A 19,922-nucleotide genomic window follows, 5' to 3' on the forward strand; every position below is an offset into this window, starting at 1 on the left:
AGATAACACATTAGACTAGCAACGTAAAAAGCATCTGCTTATAAGGATACACCGCTAGAATCGATAAACTTTCTTTTACGTCTCCCCATAGGTTGGCAATGTACGACTGCGCTGCGTGCCCCACGACCTTTTGTATTTCTTTGATATTTCACATATTCAGACCTATCTCACAGATGCACATTCCGCTTTATCCAAAACAAGAGAATCCCAAGCGAACATAGATAATTATTTATACAAATATACAACACTCCCTATTCAGAACAGAAGCACTAGTTACAAAAATAAAAAAAAATAAAAGTGGCTGAGCTCGTAGCAGTTACATAAGGCACGGCTCCTGCTGGCGCAAAGCTGTGTGAACACAGCTGTCGTTGGGCATTGCGAGAACAGCTGTGTGACTGTTAACCGTCCAAGGCTAAGAATTGTCCCTCCATGCATATATGAGCCGATCTGTTTTCAGACGTACACTACCTATTCACTTGCACGGACGTGGTACGAACTTCTGAATATGAAGGGTGAGTAAATGCTTTCAGCTGCGTTTGCAATAGAGAAATCAACTTGAACGCTTAGCTGAAAGGACTGTTAACCGTTCAAGGCTAAGTATTGTCCCTCCATACATATATGAGCCGATCTGTTTTCAGACGTACACTACCTATTCACTTGCACGGACGTGGTACGAACTTCTGAATATGAAGGGTGAGTAAATGCTTTCAGTTGCGTTTGCAATGGAGAAATCAACTTGAACGCTTAGCTGAAAGCTATTATTATCCTAGAAGAACTATTTGTAAACGATATTTCGCTTGTGAGAAAGGAAAGCGCTATTTCTGAGATCCGCTTTTGAGTACTCCGCAGTCGTAGGTGAAATGAGTTCCACAGTGTACTGCATGACATGAAGACTGGATACGAATCTCCACATTCCTTTACTGTTATTTCATTAACTAGGCTGCTTCAATTACCGTTAATATAGTCTTTGTTGACACTCGCCTTGCTTTCTGTCAGTATAACGTAATAGAGTAGTTTTCTGTTTTAGTGCAAATCTATACTTTACACCCTCTATAAGTTGACAGTAAAGTCCCATTCTGACACCACATTTCCTTTCAGAAGTGGACGGGAAGATTAAACTTCAATACCGGGCTGATGGGTTGCTTTGGCAGAGGGGACAAAACAGCGAGGTCATCGGTCACATCGGATTAGAGGAGGATGGGGAAGGAAATCGGCCGTACCCTTTCAAAGGAACCCCTCTGGCATTTTCCTGGAGCGATTTAGGGAAATCATAGAAACCTAAACCAGGATGGCCGGACGCTGGTTTGAATAGCCGTCCTCCTGAATGCGAGTCCAGTGTGCTAACTACTGCGCCACCTCGCTCGCTACTTAAATGCCTGAATCATGGAGAGGTCACTAAACAAAAAGTACTTATTCAAGCACACCAAGAAGGAAAAGATATGTTCGTGGTATATTTAAGTGGCATCTGTTCTTAACGCCTCAAGAAATTTAGAAAACAACCATCGGTGAAGATGATGATCACAAAGGAATATCGACGCAGTGACGTCTTCAAATCTAGAGAACTAACGATTGTATCGTCTCACACTGTTGTATTGTATATTCTTCTCTTTTGGGAAAGCAATGTTTACACTTTGAAAAACGTTGACTCTTCTGCTTTCCCACTGTTGACAACCGATTTTTCATAATGATAGAAGTTGTTTATTTTCTGCATTGGATATCCGAGTTCACTGTATTTCCAAATAAAGCAGGCGTTGACAGATGTGAAAATTACCGAACTATCAGTTTAATAAGTCACAGCTGCAAAATACTAATGCGAACTCTTTACAGACGAATGGAAAAACTGGTAGAAGCCGACCTCGGGGAAGATCAGTTTGGATTCCGTAGAAATATTGGAACACATGAGCCAATACTGACCCTGCGGCTTATCTTAGAAGCTAGATTAAGAAAAGGCAAACCTACGTTTCTAGCATTTGTAGACTTAGAGAAAGCTTTTGGCAATGTTGACTGGAATACTGTCTTTCAAATTCTGAAGGTGGCAGGGGTAAAATACAGTGAGTGAAAGGCTATTTACAATTTGTACAGAAACCAGATGGCAGTTATAAGAGTCGAGGGACATGAAAGGGAAACAGTGATTGGGAAGGGAGTGAGACAGCGGTGTAGCCTCTCCCCGATGTTATTCAATCTGTATATTGAGCAAGCAGTAAAGGAAACAAAAGAAAAATTCGGAGTAGATATTAAAATCCATGGAGAAGAAATACAAACTTTAAGGTTCGCCGATGACATTGTAATTCTATCAGAGACAGCAAAGGACTTGGAAGAAAAGTTGAAGGGAATGGGTAGTGTCTTGAAAGGAGGGTATAAGATGAATATCAACAAAAGCAAAACGAGGATAATGAAATGTACTCGAGTTAACTCGGATGATGCTGAGGGAATTAGATTAGAAAATGCGACTCTTAAAGTAGTAAAGGAGTTTTGCTATTTGGGGAGCAAATTAACTGATGATGGTCGAAGTAGAGAGGATATAAAATGTAGACTGGCAATGGCAGGGAAAGCTTTTCTGAAGAAGAGGAATTTGTTAACAACGAGTATAGATTTAAGTGTCAGGAAGTCGTTTCTGAAAGTATTTGTATAGAGTGTAGCCATGTTTGGAAGTGAAACATGGACGATAAATAGTTTAGACAAGAAGAGAATAGAAGCTTTCGAAATGTGGTGCTACAGAAGAATGCTGAAGATTAGATGGGTAGATCACATAACTAATGAGGAGGTACTGAATAGGATTGGGGAGAAGAGGAGTTTGTGGTATAACTTGACTAGAAGAAGGGACCGGTTGGTAGGACATGTTCTGAGACATCGAGGGATCACCAATTTAGTATTGGAGGGCAGCGTGGTGGGTAAAAATCGTAGAGGGAGACCAAGAGATGAATACACTAAGCAGATTCAGAAGGATGTAGGTTGCAGTAGGTACTGGGAGATGAAGAAGCTTGCACAGGATACAGTAGCATGGAGAGCTGCATCAAAGCAGTCTCAGGACTGAAGACCACAACAACAACACATCGTCTCACTCTGTTGTATTGTATATTTTCCTCTTTTGGGAAAGCACTGTTTACACTTTCAGAAACGTTGACTCTTCTGCTTTCCCACTGTTGACACACCGATTTTTCATAATGATAGTTGTTTATTTTCTTCATTGGATTTCTGAGTTCACTCTATTTCCGAGATGGCTATTTCAACCGCAACCTAATGTTTCTTGCTCCTTTAAAAATGATTAACCTTCTAGTGTCCTTTCCATATCGTACTTCTAAGAGTTTCATCTTCTCTTTAAAAAGTATATCAAATATATGTTATTACCACCATAACAAATATACAATTATAATCATGATACATAGAAAGCGGCTGCCAGCATCAAAATCGTCTAAGGAAATGCAACAAGCAGGTAACTTTAACCAGTTAACCCACTGATACTGTGTGTGTTAGTATAAGTAATTGCTATAAATCAACAAATACCACTATTTGATCGAAGAATGTTATTTTGGTCTGAAGAAGAGGAACCGTTTGGTGAACTCATTTACATGGAATGTGTTATTGCATCTGCATCTACGTGATTACTCTGCTATTCACAATAAAGTGCCTGGCAGAGGGTTCTTTGTAAACTTCACATAGTACACTTGAGATCACAGTAAGGTTTCTGAGCAGGAAAGCTAACGTTGAGGCACTTATCAAATAGATTTTCGCAACAATATTAAGTTACGAACAAATATAGTTCAAAGAAAAATTGTTGATAAGAGATTAAATAAAATGATCACATTAGATGATAAATGTGTTATAGCTGAAAGAACACAAAGGTAATATGCATCCCAATGTTTTAAAGATTGCTGTCCTTTTCTAGAATGTCTTTTCGTTAACCATGAACATTTTCTGCTTTGATTAATGTAATTACAGTGGTGATTCATAGAGAAAAAGTTTTACGGACGTTAAAGATAGGCAGATAATCGCTGGGCCATGTCGCTGATGCACGGAGATGTCATGATGTCAAAAATTTGAAGCCGACGTCCGCCGTTGTAGTAGCTCCAAACATTAACTTCTGGTAGAAGTGTTTTGATAAAAAAAAAATGCTATCTTCCATCATTTACAGGTGTACTAGCCGTTCTGATAATAAAGTGTAAAGATATCTCATTTCGCTCAAAAGTGGTCTGGATCAAGCGATATTTTCTCTTATACACATGAATTTTAGTAGAACCGGGTACATTTACTGTAGTGGTTTTATTTATGTAATCTGACATTGGATTTCGTTAACAGTGCAACCCGAAGAGCGCTTTGACTGAACGCTGTGAAAAGGAAATAATGTAAATCGTTCTGACGAAGCAAAATATGTTATTTTCTGGACGAGGACATGAACGGAACATGTTACTTCAATTTGTATTAAGGATAATGCTCGATTGCGAAAGCAGCCTCTTCACATCACATACTTCGCTTTTTGGATATTCTAAATGTGCAACAAACAAAGTTACATTAACGAGGTCAGATGCGTCGTACTATTGTACCAAATATGCCTTTTAAGACTATAAAAACATCTCAAACGTCCTTCCCTAAGCCGTTTTATTTATGAAAGCTCTGTAATATTTACTAATTTAAACAACGGTGAGTGGACATGAGAGATATTAAGAACAAGAAGCAGTTGTAAACAGGAGACTGTTTATGCGCTACTAACAAGGTGGCATCGGCTTCAAAGCAATTTGGAGCCTATGTCTGTAGTGCTGTCTCCCCTTATTATACCTCCATTGCTGAAAACATCTGAAGTTTGGTATCTTCTAAAGTATCCTCATTGTTATTTCTTCAGACCAGTTCCTGACAGAATTCATTCTCGTTTTAACGTAGTTAAAAACATCTTCGTTTTCCTGGAACACTCAAAACACGTTAGCAGTTCAGCAAATTTCGAGCTAAAGTAAAATGAGAATTTTTATAAGCTTTATAAATTACAGAGCGCAGCAATCAGTCGTCTTCTTTTTTTTCAGGTTTCATTTGGCAAATCCAGATTTCGGCTGGTGCCTAGCCATTATCAGTTCTAAAAAATACAAGAAGTACACGGTCAGGCGATACAACAAAAAGTTACAGCTCATGGCATAACCTATATGGCTTATACCACTATTTTCTAGTCTCGATGCATGTCAGTTCCCTGTTGTTCGGGCGTCAGTCACAGTTCTTTAAATACTACTGTATAAAGAAGGTAGGCTGTGTGGACAACACTTCGATTGGTTGTATTGTGCCTCTATGTGAACTATGTAATATATAACATTTAAAGGAAGTAAAAAAACTTCAAATTTGCATGGGAATTACATAAAATAAAACATAAGTAAAATTCTTTACATTGCTGTCCGACTTATTTCCACATTTGCCAGTAAACATAAAAAATATAAGGTTCAATCCTTGTGAGTCAGGTGTTTTATTCTTTATACATGTATGTAACGCCAGATGTGTAAAAACTTAGATGGGTAAATACTTGAATGAGATTTTGACACTGCAGCGGAGTGTGCGCTGATATGAAACTTCCTGGCAGATTAAAACTGTGTGCCGGACCGAGACTCGAACTCGGGACCTTTGCCTTTCGCGGGCAAGTGCTCTAGTAGTTACGGGTAAAAGCTTTTTGTTTTAAATTTATTTACGAGACACAAGGAGGCACTTGCTGTATGTAACTATTAGAATTGATCTGATTTAAATGTTTTTTTATCTTTGTATTATTTTTTCTCTTTATTTAAACATCATGACAGGTATGTTGTTCTTCTTATTTACTGAATAGTTCGTAGATGGCGTCAAATGTCAGCAAGATGGATGGTTGGTGTGACGTGGCACTCCGTTGCAGATGTAGAGCATACTAGTCTCTGTGTCACTGCAAATGGATTTTACTTATAAATACAATAAAGCCAACACACCGAATTGCTGTTATTAACAATGTACACGCATCTAGACTAACGCAGAGAAAGTTCTGTAGGTTCAATTAATAACCATCATACTATTACAGTATTATGCTAATGGTTGCTACACATTGGCAAGATGTAAGAAGCTACTTCGTTCCCCCTGGGTCAAACCTTGTACTGTTTCCTAGCAACAAGTTTTCAAACAGTTCCCAGAACACTGCATTTTTCGTAACGACCTGATCATTAATCAAGTTGCTGCCCGTATTCTTGTGATGGCAAAAGATCTCCAGCTCTTCTAAGAGAACGAGGAGCCTGCCCTTCTCGTATTTATGCAGCAGCCTCACATTAGATGTAAAAGTCGGCACCCTTTGTTTCGTTGTACGTAGATGAGCAGCCAGACTCCGTTTCTCCGTGGCATATTTTCTGCCTGGCTACTTAATGGCAGGTAACCTGATTTTTATAAGCGTTTTGTGCACGCAGTTTAAACTGAACCTCTATTTTCCTTTTTATTCCACCAAAACCATCCCTGGAAACTAATGACACTTGCGCTTTTACTTTTACAGTCAAATAATAAAATGGATTACATCAGCTGAAGTCATCATCGGAAAATCCCCATCATCGGAAAATATGAAATATTGTTCAGGAGTTGACGCACTGTTTTTTTGTCATTTAACAATAAACTATATGCCTTACTATTAGAACACAAAGACCACACTGACATGAAAGAAGTAGTGGGATAGCGATATGCACATATACGGGTGGCGATAGTATCGCGTGCACAGAGTATAAAAGGGAAATGCACTAGCAGAGCTCTCATTTGTAATCAGGTGATTCATGTGAAAAGGTTCCCGGCGTGACTATAGCCGCACGACGGCAGTTAACGGTCTTCGAACGCGGAATGGCAGTGGGAGCTACGAGGAACGGGACATTCCATTCCGACAATCGTTAGAGAATTCAATATTCTGATACCTACAGTGTCAAGAGAGTGCCGAAAATTCTAGATTTAGGCTTTACCTCTCATGACGACCGACTCACAAGGGGAAGGCCTCAGACACGGCCAACCGATTCGGCTCAGATTTTGCAGGTCGCTAGTGTATAACCTAAAACGAAGGAATCTAAGATGTTTTGGGTCAACGCCCTCGCAATTTTGAGAAAACCACCCCTAAAGGTTATGACGAGCAACCGATTCAGAGTTGGCGGGATCGATAGATAATTGTTAATAGAGCATTTTTCATCATCAGGTATGGGGTCCGAAAACGCATACTTCTCCAGAAATCGAGGTAAGAAACTTCTACAACTGCCGCTTCTGTACCCACATGGTAAACGCTTTTCGCCGACGACACCGATATCAAAGTCTGCTTTCGGCTGCGGTGGGGCGAGGACGTCCGCTGCACCCCGCCGTGATCGCTCGAGAGAAATTCGCAGCACTCTTAATCGTAGTTGTTTTGATGTGACAAGGTTTAGAAGTTTAATACTTTACTAGCTCACGGCGTTTGGGAAATTAGTTTGCCTACTTTATTATTATCATTCCTTATTGATTTACTTACCTTATTAACCCTCCTATCCCTATCAATTGAGATAAGTAAAAATGCAAACGGAAAGAATAACATCCGCGAGGTTTCTTCGAGATTCGAACCCGGGTTTTCCGATTCCCAGATAGTTACCTCGGCCATTGCACTATCGCTGCTGTCAGCGAGCAGCGATTACCATGTGGTTACGGAAGCGGCAGTTGTAAAAGTTTCTTTACTCGATTTCTGGAAATGTTTGCATTTGCGGACCCAATACCTGATGATGCTCTATTTACCATTGTCTATCGATCCCTCCAATTTTGAGTCGATTGCTCGTCATAACCTCTAGGGGTGATTTTCTCAAAAATGCGGGGGTGTTGACCCAAAATATCTTAGAGTCCTTCGTTTTAGGTTGTACACAAGCGACCTGCCAAATTTGAGCCGAATCGGTTGGCCGTGTCTGAGGCCTTCCCCTTGTCAGTGGCCGACGGCCTTCACTTAATGACCGAGAACAGTGGCGTTTGCGTAGAATTGTCAGTGCTAACAGACAATAAACACTGCGTGAAGCAACAGCAGAAATCAATTTGGGACGTACGTCTAATATATCCGTTACGACAGTGACGGCTGAAAGCAAGGGGAAACTACAGCCGTAATTTTTCCCGAGGGTATGCAGCTTTACTGTATGGTTAAATGATGATGGCGTCCTCTTGGGTAAAATATTCCAGAGGTAAAATAGTCCCCCATTCGGATTTCCGGGTGGGGACTAGTCAAGAGGATATCATTATCAGGACAAAGAAAACTGGCGTTCTACGGATCGGAGCGTGGAATGTCAAATCCCTTAATCGGGAAGGTAGGTTAGAAAATTTAAAAAGAGATATGGATAGGTTAAAGTTAAATATAGTGGGAATTAGTGAAGTTCGTTGGCAGGAGGAACAAGACTTTTGGTCAGGTGACTACAGGGTTATAAACATAAAATCAAATATGGGTAATGCAAGAGTAGGTTTTATAATGAATAAAAAAATAGGAGTGCGGGTAAGCTACTACAAACAGCGTAGTGAACGCTTTATTGTGGCCAAGATAGACACGACGCCCATGCCTACTACAGTAGTACAAGTTTATATGTCAACTAGCTCTGCAGATGAAACTCTGCAGGAACTTGATGAAATGTATGATGAGAAAAGAGAAATTATTCGGGTAGTGAAGGGAGACGAAAATTTAATAGTCATGGGTGACTGGAATTCGAGAGTAAGAAAAGAGAGAGAAGGAAACATAGTAGGTGAATATGGATTGGGGGTAAAAAATGAAAGAGGAAGCCGTCTGGTAGAATTTTGCATAGAGCATAACTTAATCATAGCTAGCACTTGCTTTAAGAATAATGAAAGAAGGTTGTATACACGGAAGAACCCTGGAGATACTAAAAGATATCACATAGATTATATAATGGTAAGACAGAAATATAGGAACTAGGTTTTAAATTGTAAGACATTTCCAGGGGCAGATGTAGACTCTGACCACAATCTATTGGTTATGAACTGGAGATTAAAACTGAAGAAACTACAAAAAGGTGGGAATTTAAGGAGATGGGATCTGGATAAACTGACTAAACCAGAGGTTGTACAGAGTTTCAGGGAGAGCATAAGGGAACAGTTGACAGGAATGGGGGAAAGAAATACAGTAGAAGAAGAATGGGTAGCTCTGAGGGATGTAGTAGTGAAGGCAGCAGAGGATCAAGTAGGTAAAAAGACGAGGGCTAGTAGAAATCCTTGTGTAACAGAAGAAATATTGAATTTAATTGATGAAAGGAGAAAATATAAAAATGCAGTAAATGAAGCAAGCAAAAAGGAATACAAACGTCTCAAAAATGAGATCGACAGGAAGTGCAAAATGGCTAAGCAGGGATGGCTAGAGGACAAATGTAAGGATGTCGAGTCTTATCTCACTAGGGGTAAGATAGATACTGTCTACAGGAAAATTAAAGAGACTTTTGGAGGAAAGAGAGCCACTTGTATGAATAACAAGAGCTCCGATGGAAACCCAGTTCTAAGCAAAGAAGGGAAAGCAGAAAGGTGGAAGGAGTCAAAACAAGGCCCCGGGAGTAGACAGCATTCCACTAGAACAACTGACGGCCTTGGGAGAGTCAGTCCTGACTCTACCATCTGGTGATCAAGATGTATGAGACAGGCGAAATACCCTCAGACTTCAAGAAGAATATAATAATTCTAATCCCAAAGAAAGCAGGTGTTGACACATGTAAAAATTACCGAATTATCAGTTTAATAAGTCACAGCTGCAAAATACTAACGCGAATTCTTTACAGACGAATGGAAAAACTGGTAGAAGTTTGGATTCTGTAGAAATGTTGGAACACGTGAGGCAATACTGACCTTATGATTTATCTTAGAAGAAAGATTAAGGAAAGGCAAACCTACGTTTCTGCCATTTGTATACTTAGAGAAAGCTTTTGACAGTGTTGACTGGAATACTGTCTTTCAAATTCTGAAGGTGGCAGGGGTAAAATACAGGGAGTGAAAGGCTATTTACAATTTGTACAGAAACCAGATGGCAGTTATAAGAGTCGAGGGACATGAAAGGGAAGCAGTGGTTGGGAAGGGAGTGAGACAGCGGTGTAACCTCTCCCCGATGTTATTCAATCTGTATATTGAGCAAGCAGTAAAGGAAACAAAAGAAAAATTCGGAGTAGGTATTAAAATCCATGGAGAAGAAATACAAACTTTAAGGTTCGCCGATGACATTGTAATTCTATCAGAGACAGCAAAGGACTTGGAAGAAAAGTTGAAGGGAATGGATAGTGTCTTGAAAGGAGGATATAAGATGAATATCAACAAAAGCAAAACGAGGATAATGAAATGTAGTCGAGTTAACTCGGATGATGCTGAGGGACTTAGATTAGAAAATGAGACACTTAAAGTAGTAAAGGAGTTTTGCTATTTGGGGAGCAAAATAACTGATGATGGTCGAAGTAGAGAGGATATAAAATGTAGACTGGCAATGGCAGGGAAAGCGTTTTTGAAGAAGAGGAATTTGTTAACATCGAGTATAGATTTAAGTGTCAGGAAGTCGTTTCTGAAAGTATTTGTATGGCGTGTAGCCATGTATGGAAGTGAAACATGGACGATAAATAGTTTAGACAAGAAGAGAATAGAAGCTTTCGAAATGTGGTACTACAGAAGAATGCTCAAGATTAGATTGGTAGATCACATAAGTAATGCCGGCCGCGGTGGTCTAGCGGTTCTAGGCGCGCAGTCCGGAACCGCGCGACTGCTACGGTCGCAGGTTCGAATCCTGCCTCGGGCATGGATGTGTGTGATGTCCTTAGGTTAGTTAGGTTTAAGTAGTTCTAAGTTCTGGGGGACTGATGACCACAGATGTTAAGTCCCATAGTGCTCAGAGCCACTTAACTAATGAGGAAGTATTGAATAGAATCGGGGAGAAGAGGAGTTTGTAGCATAACTTGACTAGAAGAAGGAATCGGTTGGTAGGACATGTTCTGAGACATCGAGGGATCACCAATTTAGTATTGGAGGGCAGCGTGGTGGGTAAAAATCGTAGTGGAAGACCAAGAGATGAATACACTAAGCAGTTTCAGAATGATGTAGGTTGCAGTAAGTACTGGGAGATGAAGAAGCTTGCACAGGATAGGGTATCATGGAGAGCTGCATCAAACCAGTCTCAGGACTGAAGACCACAACAACAACAACAACGACAGTGAGGTGAAATTTGGCGTAGCAGTATCAGAAATTGAGTCCACTTTGATGCAAAACACCTTTTTATCTGTTCCAAGATAAAGGTATTTATTCTAAGCCATGTAAGACATTTCCAGTCAACCATTTTCAAGATGAAGCTATTAACACGTGCAGCGCTTCTCCTCGCTTGGACCCTAGACGACTGGAAAACCGGGGTCTGGTCAGGTGACATCCTATTTCATTTGGTAAGGGCTGGTGGTACGGTTCTAGTGTGCCACATATCCCATGAAGCCATGGACCCAAGTTGTTAACAAGACAGTGTGGAAGCTGGTGGTGGTTCCATAACGGTGTGGGCTGTGTTTACATGCGTCCTCTGGTCCAACTCAACCTGTCATTGGAAATGGTAATGTTCGGCCTTATCAACTGGCGCAGTTGTCCGTGACATTCAAAATCTCTACGTTTTTAAATAGTTTAGAGAACTGAAATTCGGATTAAGCCTAATAATAAAATTAACACAGTAGAAAATGTTCGAAACGAAAACCAAAAAAAGTATCACTACTCTTGGTAACGTTATGAATAAAGATACTGATACAGAAAAATTAATTTAAACATATTACTTAGGTATTTTATCACATACGATTCAAGGTCTATTATTTAAAAAATGCGGCTGCAAGGTTATTTTTTCCACAAATAACAGTTTACAAAAAAATTTAATCCACAATTTTAAAAAAAAAAGTCGAATGAATTTTCGTGAGGCTCAGGAGTTTACAAAATTACTTGCGACAGTTGTCCGTTGTATTATATCGGACAAACCAGTAGAGCTTTCAGCATAAGGTGTAAGCAATATTTGCTGCTGAAGCAATGTACGAATATTCATAACTCTACTTTCACAGAGCACTTATTAATATCTGGTCACAACCAAAAAGGAGGAGACGAAATAATGATTCTACATAGAGAGAAAACTTGTAGACGTGAAGACTTGAAGGACCTTAGATTTTTAGACATATCGTTAGTAATGATTGTGTCATCTTAAACTAACAACAACTGTTACGAAACAGAAGCTTCTTTAACGCATTTGAGCAATTGTTCTCTACTACATGAGACTTTGGTTCATGTTTCCATTCACTTCAGTATCGGAATCATTGTTTCTCTTTCTCTTTTATGGACTCTATACTTCCTTACTAATTGTACACCAGACAGCACTGTGTGCCACATTCTGTTTCGAAGATTTTATCTAAAACGTATTATCCCTCTTTTTGCTTATTGTAACATCTTGATAAATATCCTGCTACAGTACGTTCTTTATTCTCAGCACGTATTTGTAATTAACCATTTAATTAATTCTTGCTACATATTGTCGTACTAATTTTTATAAAAGTTATGTTATTCCTAGCGTAACTTTTATGCAGCTTGTTTTTTATGCCACATAAAATTCATTTTGTCTAAAACATCTAAATATGTATCATTCTGATGTGTTACTGTAACAGCTGCGTATTTCATACAGTTGTGCGTTTATCAGGCTACTAGCGCCCGGTTCTACTCGTGAAATAATTTTTACTATTCTGTATTTCCTATTGTTCGACATTTTAGACGGTTGATTTATAATATGATTATGACATCATAGGTGACTTTCTTCTGCACAAGATACTGTTAGTGGTCTCGAAACGGGGTTAAGGCTTTTATGTTAAATTTAAGCAACCGATTGGCTGTATACTCTATATATTGAAAATTTATTTACGGTTATTGCTGTTAGCCATGTTTAAAGGCTTTACTGTGACCTGCGTCTCCACGCTCTCAGTTATATATTCTCTATGTTAAGATCCTAATCTAATTCATAGCACTGAAGGAGAGAGGGACCCTCATCAATTACCAGGGCTCAAATATGAGGACAACTAAACAAATCCAAAATTTGCATTGATAATGAAAACGGTTATGAGCCCTCTTGGAAAGGAAACAAAGATATAACAGTAGACAGAAACATTACTCATGGTAGTCTTCCATGCAATAATTTGTCATTAACCAGTGTTCTGTTCTGGTATTTCAACAAATATTCAGAAGTTCGCAACCTGTACATTATAGCAGCACTTTATTCTGGTCACCTGTTAAGCTTTCTTCAGTTTTCACGTTCCGTAACTGTTGAATGAGATACTGGTACCTATGAACAGAAGTCGATGATCTACGCATGATTATAAAACTCAATAAGTTTTCCATCTTTAATGATCCTGCTACGGAAGTTTCAAATTATAACCTTACATATTCCCTGTGATGAAAATTCACAACAAACAAATACATGCGAAGTGTTACTTTTTCCTTTTTTGAGAATAGCATGTGCTACATTCTGCATGCAATGTTGTGGCACATCTAATATCTTTCTGCTGTCGATTGTTGCAGTGCTGGCTATCCTGCTCGCTCTCTGTGCGTTGGCAACCCTGACGTTGGCTGACCCCCAGTGCCCAGCCCACGACGGGGCCACGCCCACCTACTACGCTGACGAGTCAGACCCTAACGGCTTCTGGGAATGCAGCAATGGCGTAGCCATTCACCAGAACTGTGCTCCAGGACTCGTCTGGAACATCCACATCAACGCCTGTGACTGGCCTTAAGCGAGCAACTGCATATTCAGAACAGTCCACTGGCATTCTCTGCACTTTTCTCTATTACCCAAGGGCAGCGTCACACTTATATGCTTGTATACGTGTGAAACACCTCACGTTGAAGCTAGTCTCAGGTTTTCTGATGTAAATTAACAACAAAATTCGAAACAAATATACAAGAGTTTTAATGTGACTTCAATTTTCATTTCACGTTCTTCACTACTAAGGTAAACAATTCCCTTAAACGTCTCATAATAGATGGTAATGAAGGATGTGGATCTTTCAAGAAGATGATATGTTTCGCGCTAGAGTTATACAAGTAGCAGATGAGGTTTTTTAAACTAATATTCAGCAGTGTAATATTAAAAGTTATTTATGTTTCCAGTTACGAAATGTCAGTAATAAGTACTGGGAGATTGTTCAATCGATTAGTCGAAGAAACAAACATTCACAAAAAATTTATTTACGATCGGCCCCTATTCTAAAAAAAAAAAAAGTTCCCTGTTTCTTGTTGCTGGTTAAAATGACAGCAGTGCTTGTCTCGGCACATTTTAGGACATTCGGACAAACAAACTGAACCAGAAATTCAACGCCAAAATTGGAGGTCTTTCAGGGATATCGTCTAAGGAACAATGAAAGCAAAACAAGGGTGATGGAATGCAGTCGAAATATCTACATCTACATACCTACTCCGCAAGCCATCGTAGAGCACATGTGGGAGGGTACCCTGTACCACTAATAATCATTTCCTTTCGTGTACCACTCGCAAATGGAGTGAGGGAAAAAAAGGCCCTCTGCAATTCCCGTACTAGTTTCTCTTATCTTCGTACTCCTTAAGCGAAATGTACGTCGGCTGCGGCAGAGTCGTTCTGCAGTCAGCCTCAAATCCTGGTTCTCTAAATTTTATCAGTAGTGCCTGTCTTCCGTCCAGGAATTCCGATTTGAGTTCACGAAGGATCTCTGTATTACCTGGATGCTGATAGAACCTGCCGGTAAAACGCTTTGAATTACTTCGATATCCGATCCCACACACTCGGGCAGTACTCAAAAATGGCTCGTACAAGTGTTCTATATGTCATCTCCTTTATGTACACGCTACAATTTCCTAAAATTCTCCCAATAAGCCGAAGTAGACCATTCCCCTTTCCTACTACCGACATTGGGTGCTCTTTACATTTCATATCGCTCTGCAACGTCACACAGCTGTGTCAAGCTGCACATTTCTTTTTATTTATTGTGTATTTAAATACCTGCTGCCTGATATTTTAAAAGGAGGTCACACATTATACAGTTTTACACATAACAGTACATTGTTCCACATTACTAGCAACATTTATTCTGAGGAATAAAACAAAGATAATAACAATGACCAACAAAGAAAATTAAATTAGTTGTAGGAAACAGAGCGCGAAAATAATAAATGTTTGTGGAAGAAAATAATAGGAAGATGGGAAAGGAACTACCTGCAAACTTTATTTTACTGTTAAAATAAAACATAACATATAAATTATGGTTTTAATTGCTGTCATTTCAGGTGCGAGGGCCTCGGCAGAAATACTGAACCTGTCCCACTTCAATTAGGATAAAAAACTATGTCTCCTTATGTACTGTGTGAAATTATCATGAGTGACTATATTTGTATCTAATGTCTAAAGAACTGGTACTGCATTTTACGTCTTTTAAATGCTTATGTAGGGCATATGTACTGCACTATTCGTAGTTCTATACCTAGACGTAGTTCTGCATCTTTTGTGTGTGCTGTCATGTTTGTGTGCATAACCAGTGCCACAAGCGGGAGGGTCGCTTAGGAACTTAAAATTCGAGCTTCGCCTCCCCGTATGGTGTATTCTTTAGATGTAATGATTGTCTCCTTGCTGATATCAGTCATTTCCTTATATTATTCAGTTATATTTAAAGATCAATTTACAAATATGAACCAATCATTATACATGAACCAATCACGTGCTATGTCTGCTTTTCTTGTAGTTCCCTTATTTATGCGTTTTAGGTGTTATACTCTGGTCTTTCTGTCCAATTGCCTCTGACCCAACGTTAACTTTATTCTGTGCGATTCAAAATCTTTCGTAAATGCAAATTCTGTGTGTTGGTACTCTCAGAGCGGCCACGGGGACTCTTGTTATGCTAAGATGTTTCTTTCCGTTCCACGCAGATGTCAATCAGAGAAGCTCGCTTAATGGCCTATTGTTAGCTAATGGTGCCTGCCTCTCCGCTGAGAAGTGTCCTCTTTTTTATGGCACCTCTCAAAATTCATTCCATGTTCTCTCGACGGCTGGGAATTCACTGCGTCCAGTTCAGTTCAAAGTGATTGCAATACTACGTGACTATTAACATGCAAACTAGGGGATGCTTGTTAGTATCGGGTTCATGTCGGCCACGTATGAATGAGTACTCTCCGCACTATGCACATTAGTATCACTTTACTTGAAGTAAAGTATGGGTGGTACCAAACTCCTCGGTTTGATGAGTAGATTACGTTTCCATATTTAAAATAAAATGTTAAGGGGCAAAATTATGCCGCCACCTTACAACACTGATGTTGGATAGCTGTCCGCAAATGGGAGCGGTCTACACAGTCGAAGGCTTGGTCCAAGTACAGCGATCCCAAGGTGGCAGGGAGGCCTTGGTGACATACAAATGCTGTCATGTCTCGGTGACAGCAAAGGACGGTACAGATATTGTTGTTGCCTCCTACGGAACTCTGATCGCAGTAAGTGACGTATCGTGCGACCTTCCTTGTGTCACGATGCCAGAAACTGTGTAAATATTTTTATATCGCTGTTGAGCAACGTGACTGGTCGATAGTCATGGACTGTCGATTGCCTGTGCAGTTTATCAACTGGTATAATGATTCTATAGAGAAAGGCGTTAGGGACTACTGTCATTGGGGACATCAGCTCTGGTGCAATGGTTGCCCATGTGGAAACCAACACAGAGTTAAAACATTTGTAAATTTCGATGGGGATACCATTGGGCACAGGGGATCTGTTACCAGATAGCCTTGACAGCATCGGGAACTTCATCTGCGGTCTTCTTGGAGTTCATGCGCTATCTCCAATGGGAGAGTACTCGTAGTAAATCCTGTAAGCTTTGTGATCATTTCCGCAGAATGGGATACAGCTGCCTACAATCCGGCGAAATGATTGTGGAGAGCATGTCAAATGGTTTGTTGGGTCTCATGCTGGTGGCCTCCCAAATCAGTGATGACGTGGATCACAGCCCTATGTCGTTACAGAGTTTCGAGGAGGAGGTAGTACATCTATGGATGTTCTTGAGGTATACGATTAGAGGTGCGAGATCGGACTACAGTGCCTTCCAGGTAAAGGCTCACGATCAAGGAAATCCACGGCGTCGTTCGGTGTACCACAGTGTGATGGGCTGGCAAGGAAGGCATCGTCACACAGACTCAAAGAACGAAATAATAGAAGTGCATAGTATTAGTTCGCCATGCCTTGACTTCCTTACCATAGCTCATCAATGTTTTACAGTGGGTCGGCTTTGCACAGGACAGCCACTATGATAAGGTGGAGTCATAGGCGTCACGTCGACGCCAGCATTCTCAACCATACGGGACAGTCTCTGGAGATCAGGTAGACGACATTGAATTTCCACAGACCACGACTGTGCCACACACACTGTCGGGCGAGAACGACGTCGCAGATGTATGCTATAGGGTCTGAAAAGGCTGCGGGCAAGATTTCTGCGTGGCAGAAGCAAGTGTGCGGACCAGGTAGATGCGGTCTATGAGGCTTGAGAAGTGGGTTCCGTGGAGCTTCGTCCATGCATCAACGAGTCGCAGGCGATCGATGACTACTGTGAGAGCCGCACAAGGTGATTGCCATATAAGTGATTTCTGGCGTTGCCCAAGGTAGTGTTATAGGATCTTTGCTGTTTTTTATCTATATAAACGATTTGGGAGACAATCTGAGCAGCTGTCTTAGGTTGTTTGCAGATGACGCTGTCGTTTATCGACTAATAGTCATCAGAAGATGAAAATAAATTGCAAAACCATTTAGAATAGATACCTGTGTGGTGTGAAAATTGTCAGTTGACCCTAAATAATGAAAAGTGTGCGGTCATCCACATGAATACTAAAAGGAATTCGTTAAACTTCGGTTACACGATAAATCAGTCAAATCTAAAGGCTGTAAATTCAACTTAATACCGAGGAATTACAATTACGAACACGAACAACTTAAATTGAAAGGAACACATAGAAAATGTTGTGGGGAACGCAAACCAAAGACTGCGTTTTATTGGCAGGACACTTAGAAAATGAAACAGATCTAATAAGGAGACTGTCTGCACTACGCTTGTCCGTCCTCTTTTAGTATACTTCTGCGCGATGTGGGATCCTTACCACGAAATAGAGGAGAGAGTGTCACTGAAATGATACAGGATTTGGGATGGACATCATTAAAAGAAAGGCGTTTTTAGTTGCGACGAAGTCTTCTCACGAAATTCCAATCACCAATTTTCTCCTCCAAATGCGAAAATATTTTGTTGACACCGACCTACACAGGGAGAAACGATCACCATGATAAAATAAGGGAAATCAGACTTCGTGCCGAAGGATATAGGTGATCGTTCTTCCAGCGCTATACGAGATTGGAATAAGAGAGAATTGTGAAGATGGTTCAATGAACCCTCTGCCAGGCATTTAAATGTGATTTGCAGAATATCCATGTAGACATTTAGTAGTAGATAAATGCTGTGGGAGTTGGTCAGAGGGCCCTTGTGTCGAGCTGAAGTCCCCACCGAGCATCAAATCGTATTTTGGACCTGTGAATAGCGATGTGTCCACTTCAGTGAAGAATGTATATCGATTATGAAGGCGGCTAGAGCAGACAGTGCATAGATATTAATGAGAGGCACGCCAGGGCCACACCCTGTGAGAACGGGAGGTAAGCGACGTCCTCTGCAGGAAGCCTTTCGTTTAGAATGGCGATGCCACCACAAGTATCGGAGGCATGGGAAACAGGGATGGTGTACCCAATGGGCACTTGGATGTCAGTGACAAACACCTCCTGTAGGAGCGCAGTAGCAAAATCTGCAGAACAGATGGCGTCTCCGAGCATGGCCAGTTTGTGAGGGGCTTGGATGATGGCAAGATTCATTGTGGCGAAACTATATTGTTGTCTATGGTCCCTTGCAGTCGATGCAGAATGCACGATGGAAGCATATGCCGGGTGTAGACCAGCTGGGTCTGTCACAGTGGCCGTGATTGCTGGCAGGGTGCCAGCTCAGGCGCTTCCGTAGGATGCTGCCATTTGGACACGATGGTGATCTAATCCATTCCTTCTTCAACGTCATCGGCGCAGGATGCTGACGAAGACACATGGCAGTTGTTTACTCTTGGAGCTGGGGAAGTGGATGCTGCGACAAAAGCTGTGTGGGATCCATCGTCCTCACGTGCTGGCAATATTGAGTACGTGTTCCAGATTGATAGTGGATCCGTCATGGGAGGAGCATCAGGAGTGGCCACGCCATGTGACTGGACGCAGACATCTGGTCGTCATGTCACGAGGTCCTCTGAAGGAAAGCGTCGTTGGACGGTGTTCTTCGGTGTTTCTTGCGCTGTTTCCTAAAGTGTTGTTCTGAATCAGAATGTGGTCGCCCTTCATCCGATGTCACCCGTTTGGATAAAGACAGAAGTCGGCACCACATCGACGTCCATGGTTCGAACAGGGTTGCCCATCACAATCCTGAGATTGGACAGTACCAGTGCGAGCACTGGAGTTGACATATGCTGGTCTCATCAGCGCGTTGTAGTGCGGCGGGTGGCATTGATGAGGCTTCAGATGTCTACTGGAGGTGCGTGGCAGGGTTCTGTGCTACCTTCGCCCAGGTCTGTATCAAACGTTGGCGTAAAAATTCCGACCGGACATGTCCTTCCTGGCCACATCCTGCACACGTTCTCAATCATCAAGTATGGCGGAATGTGTTTCGTCATCTCAGTTTTCGTCTACAGAACGCCATTTAATACTGGGTAGGTCGTAAATGTTCACCATTTGTCAGCGAGATGACCAAAGACGTTGCCTTATGGTTGGAAAGCGGCAATGACCACTTCTTGAGGTACTTCGAATGGGAGCTCAAACACCCGTAAGATTAAGGGACCGAATTCTACGGGCCACTGTCACTGGACCTAGATGTCCATCAGAGTGTTTTAATTTTAGACCTGCGGCA

General features: G+C 41.0%; 1 long non-coding RNA gene across 2 annotated transcripts; it reads left to right on the forward strand.

The window, feature by feature from the left end:
- Positions 1-369: 369 nt before the first annotated feature.
- Positions 370-13,911, forward strand: LOC126475267 (uncharacterized). Of its 2 annotated transcripts, none has more exons than XR_007586684.1 (2): positions 370-512; positions 13,516-13,911. It is a non-coding gene; the product is annotated as an uncharacterized LOC126475267 (long non-coding RNA). The 2 variants fall into 2 exon arrangements; XR_007586683.1 differs by lacking the exon at positions 370-512 and adding an exon at positions 520-693.
- The last annotated feature ends 6,011 nt before the right edge of the window (positions 13,912-19,922 follow it).

This window comes from Schistocerca serialis, chromosome 4 (genome assembly GCF_023864345.2).
Source record: "Schistocerca serialis cubense isolate TAMUIC-IGC-003099 chromosome 4, iqSchSeri2.2, whole genome shotgun sequence".
NCBI classification, from domain to species: domain Eukaryota; kingdom Metazoa; phylum Arthropoda; class Insecta; order Orthoptera; family Acrididae; genus Schistocerca; species Schistocerca serialis.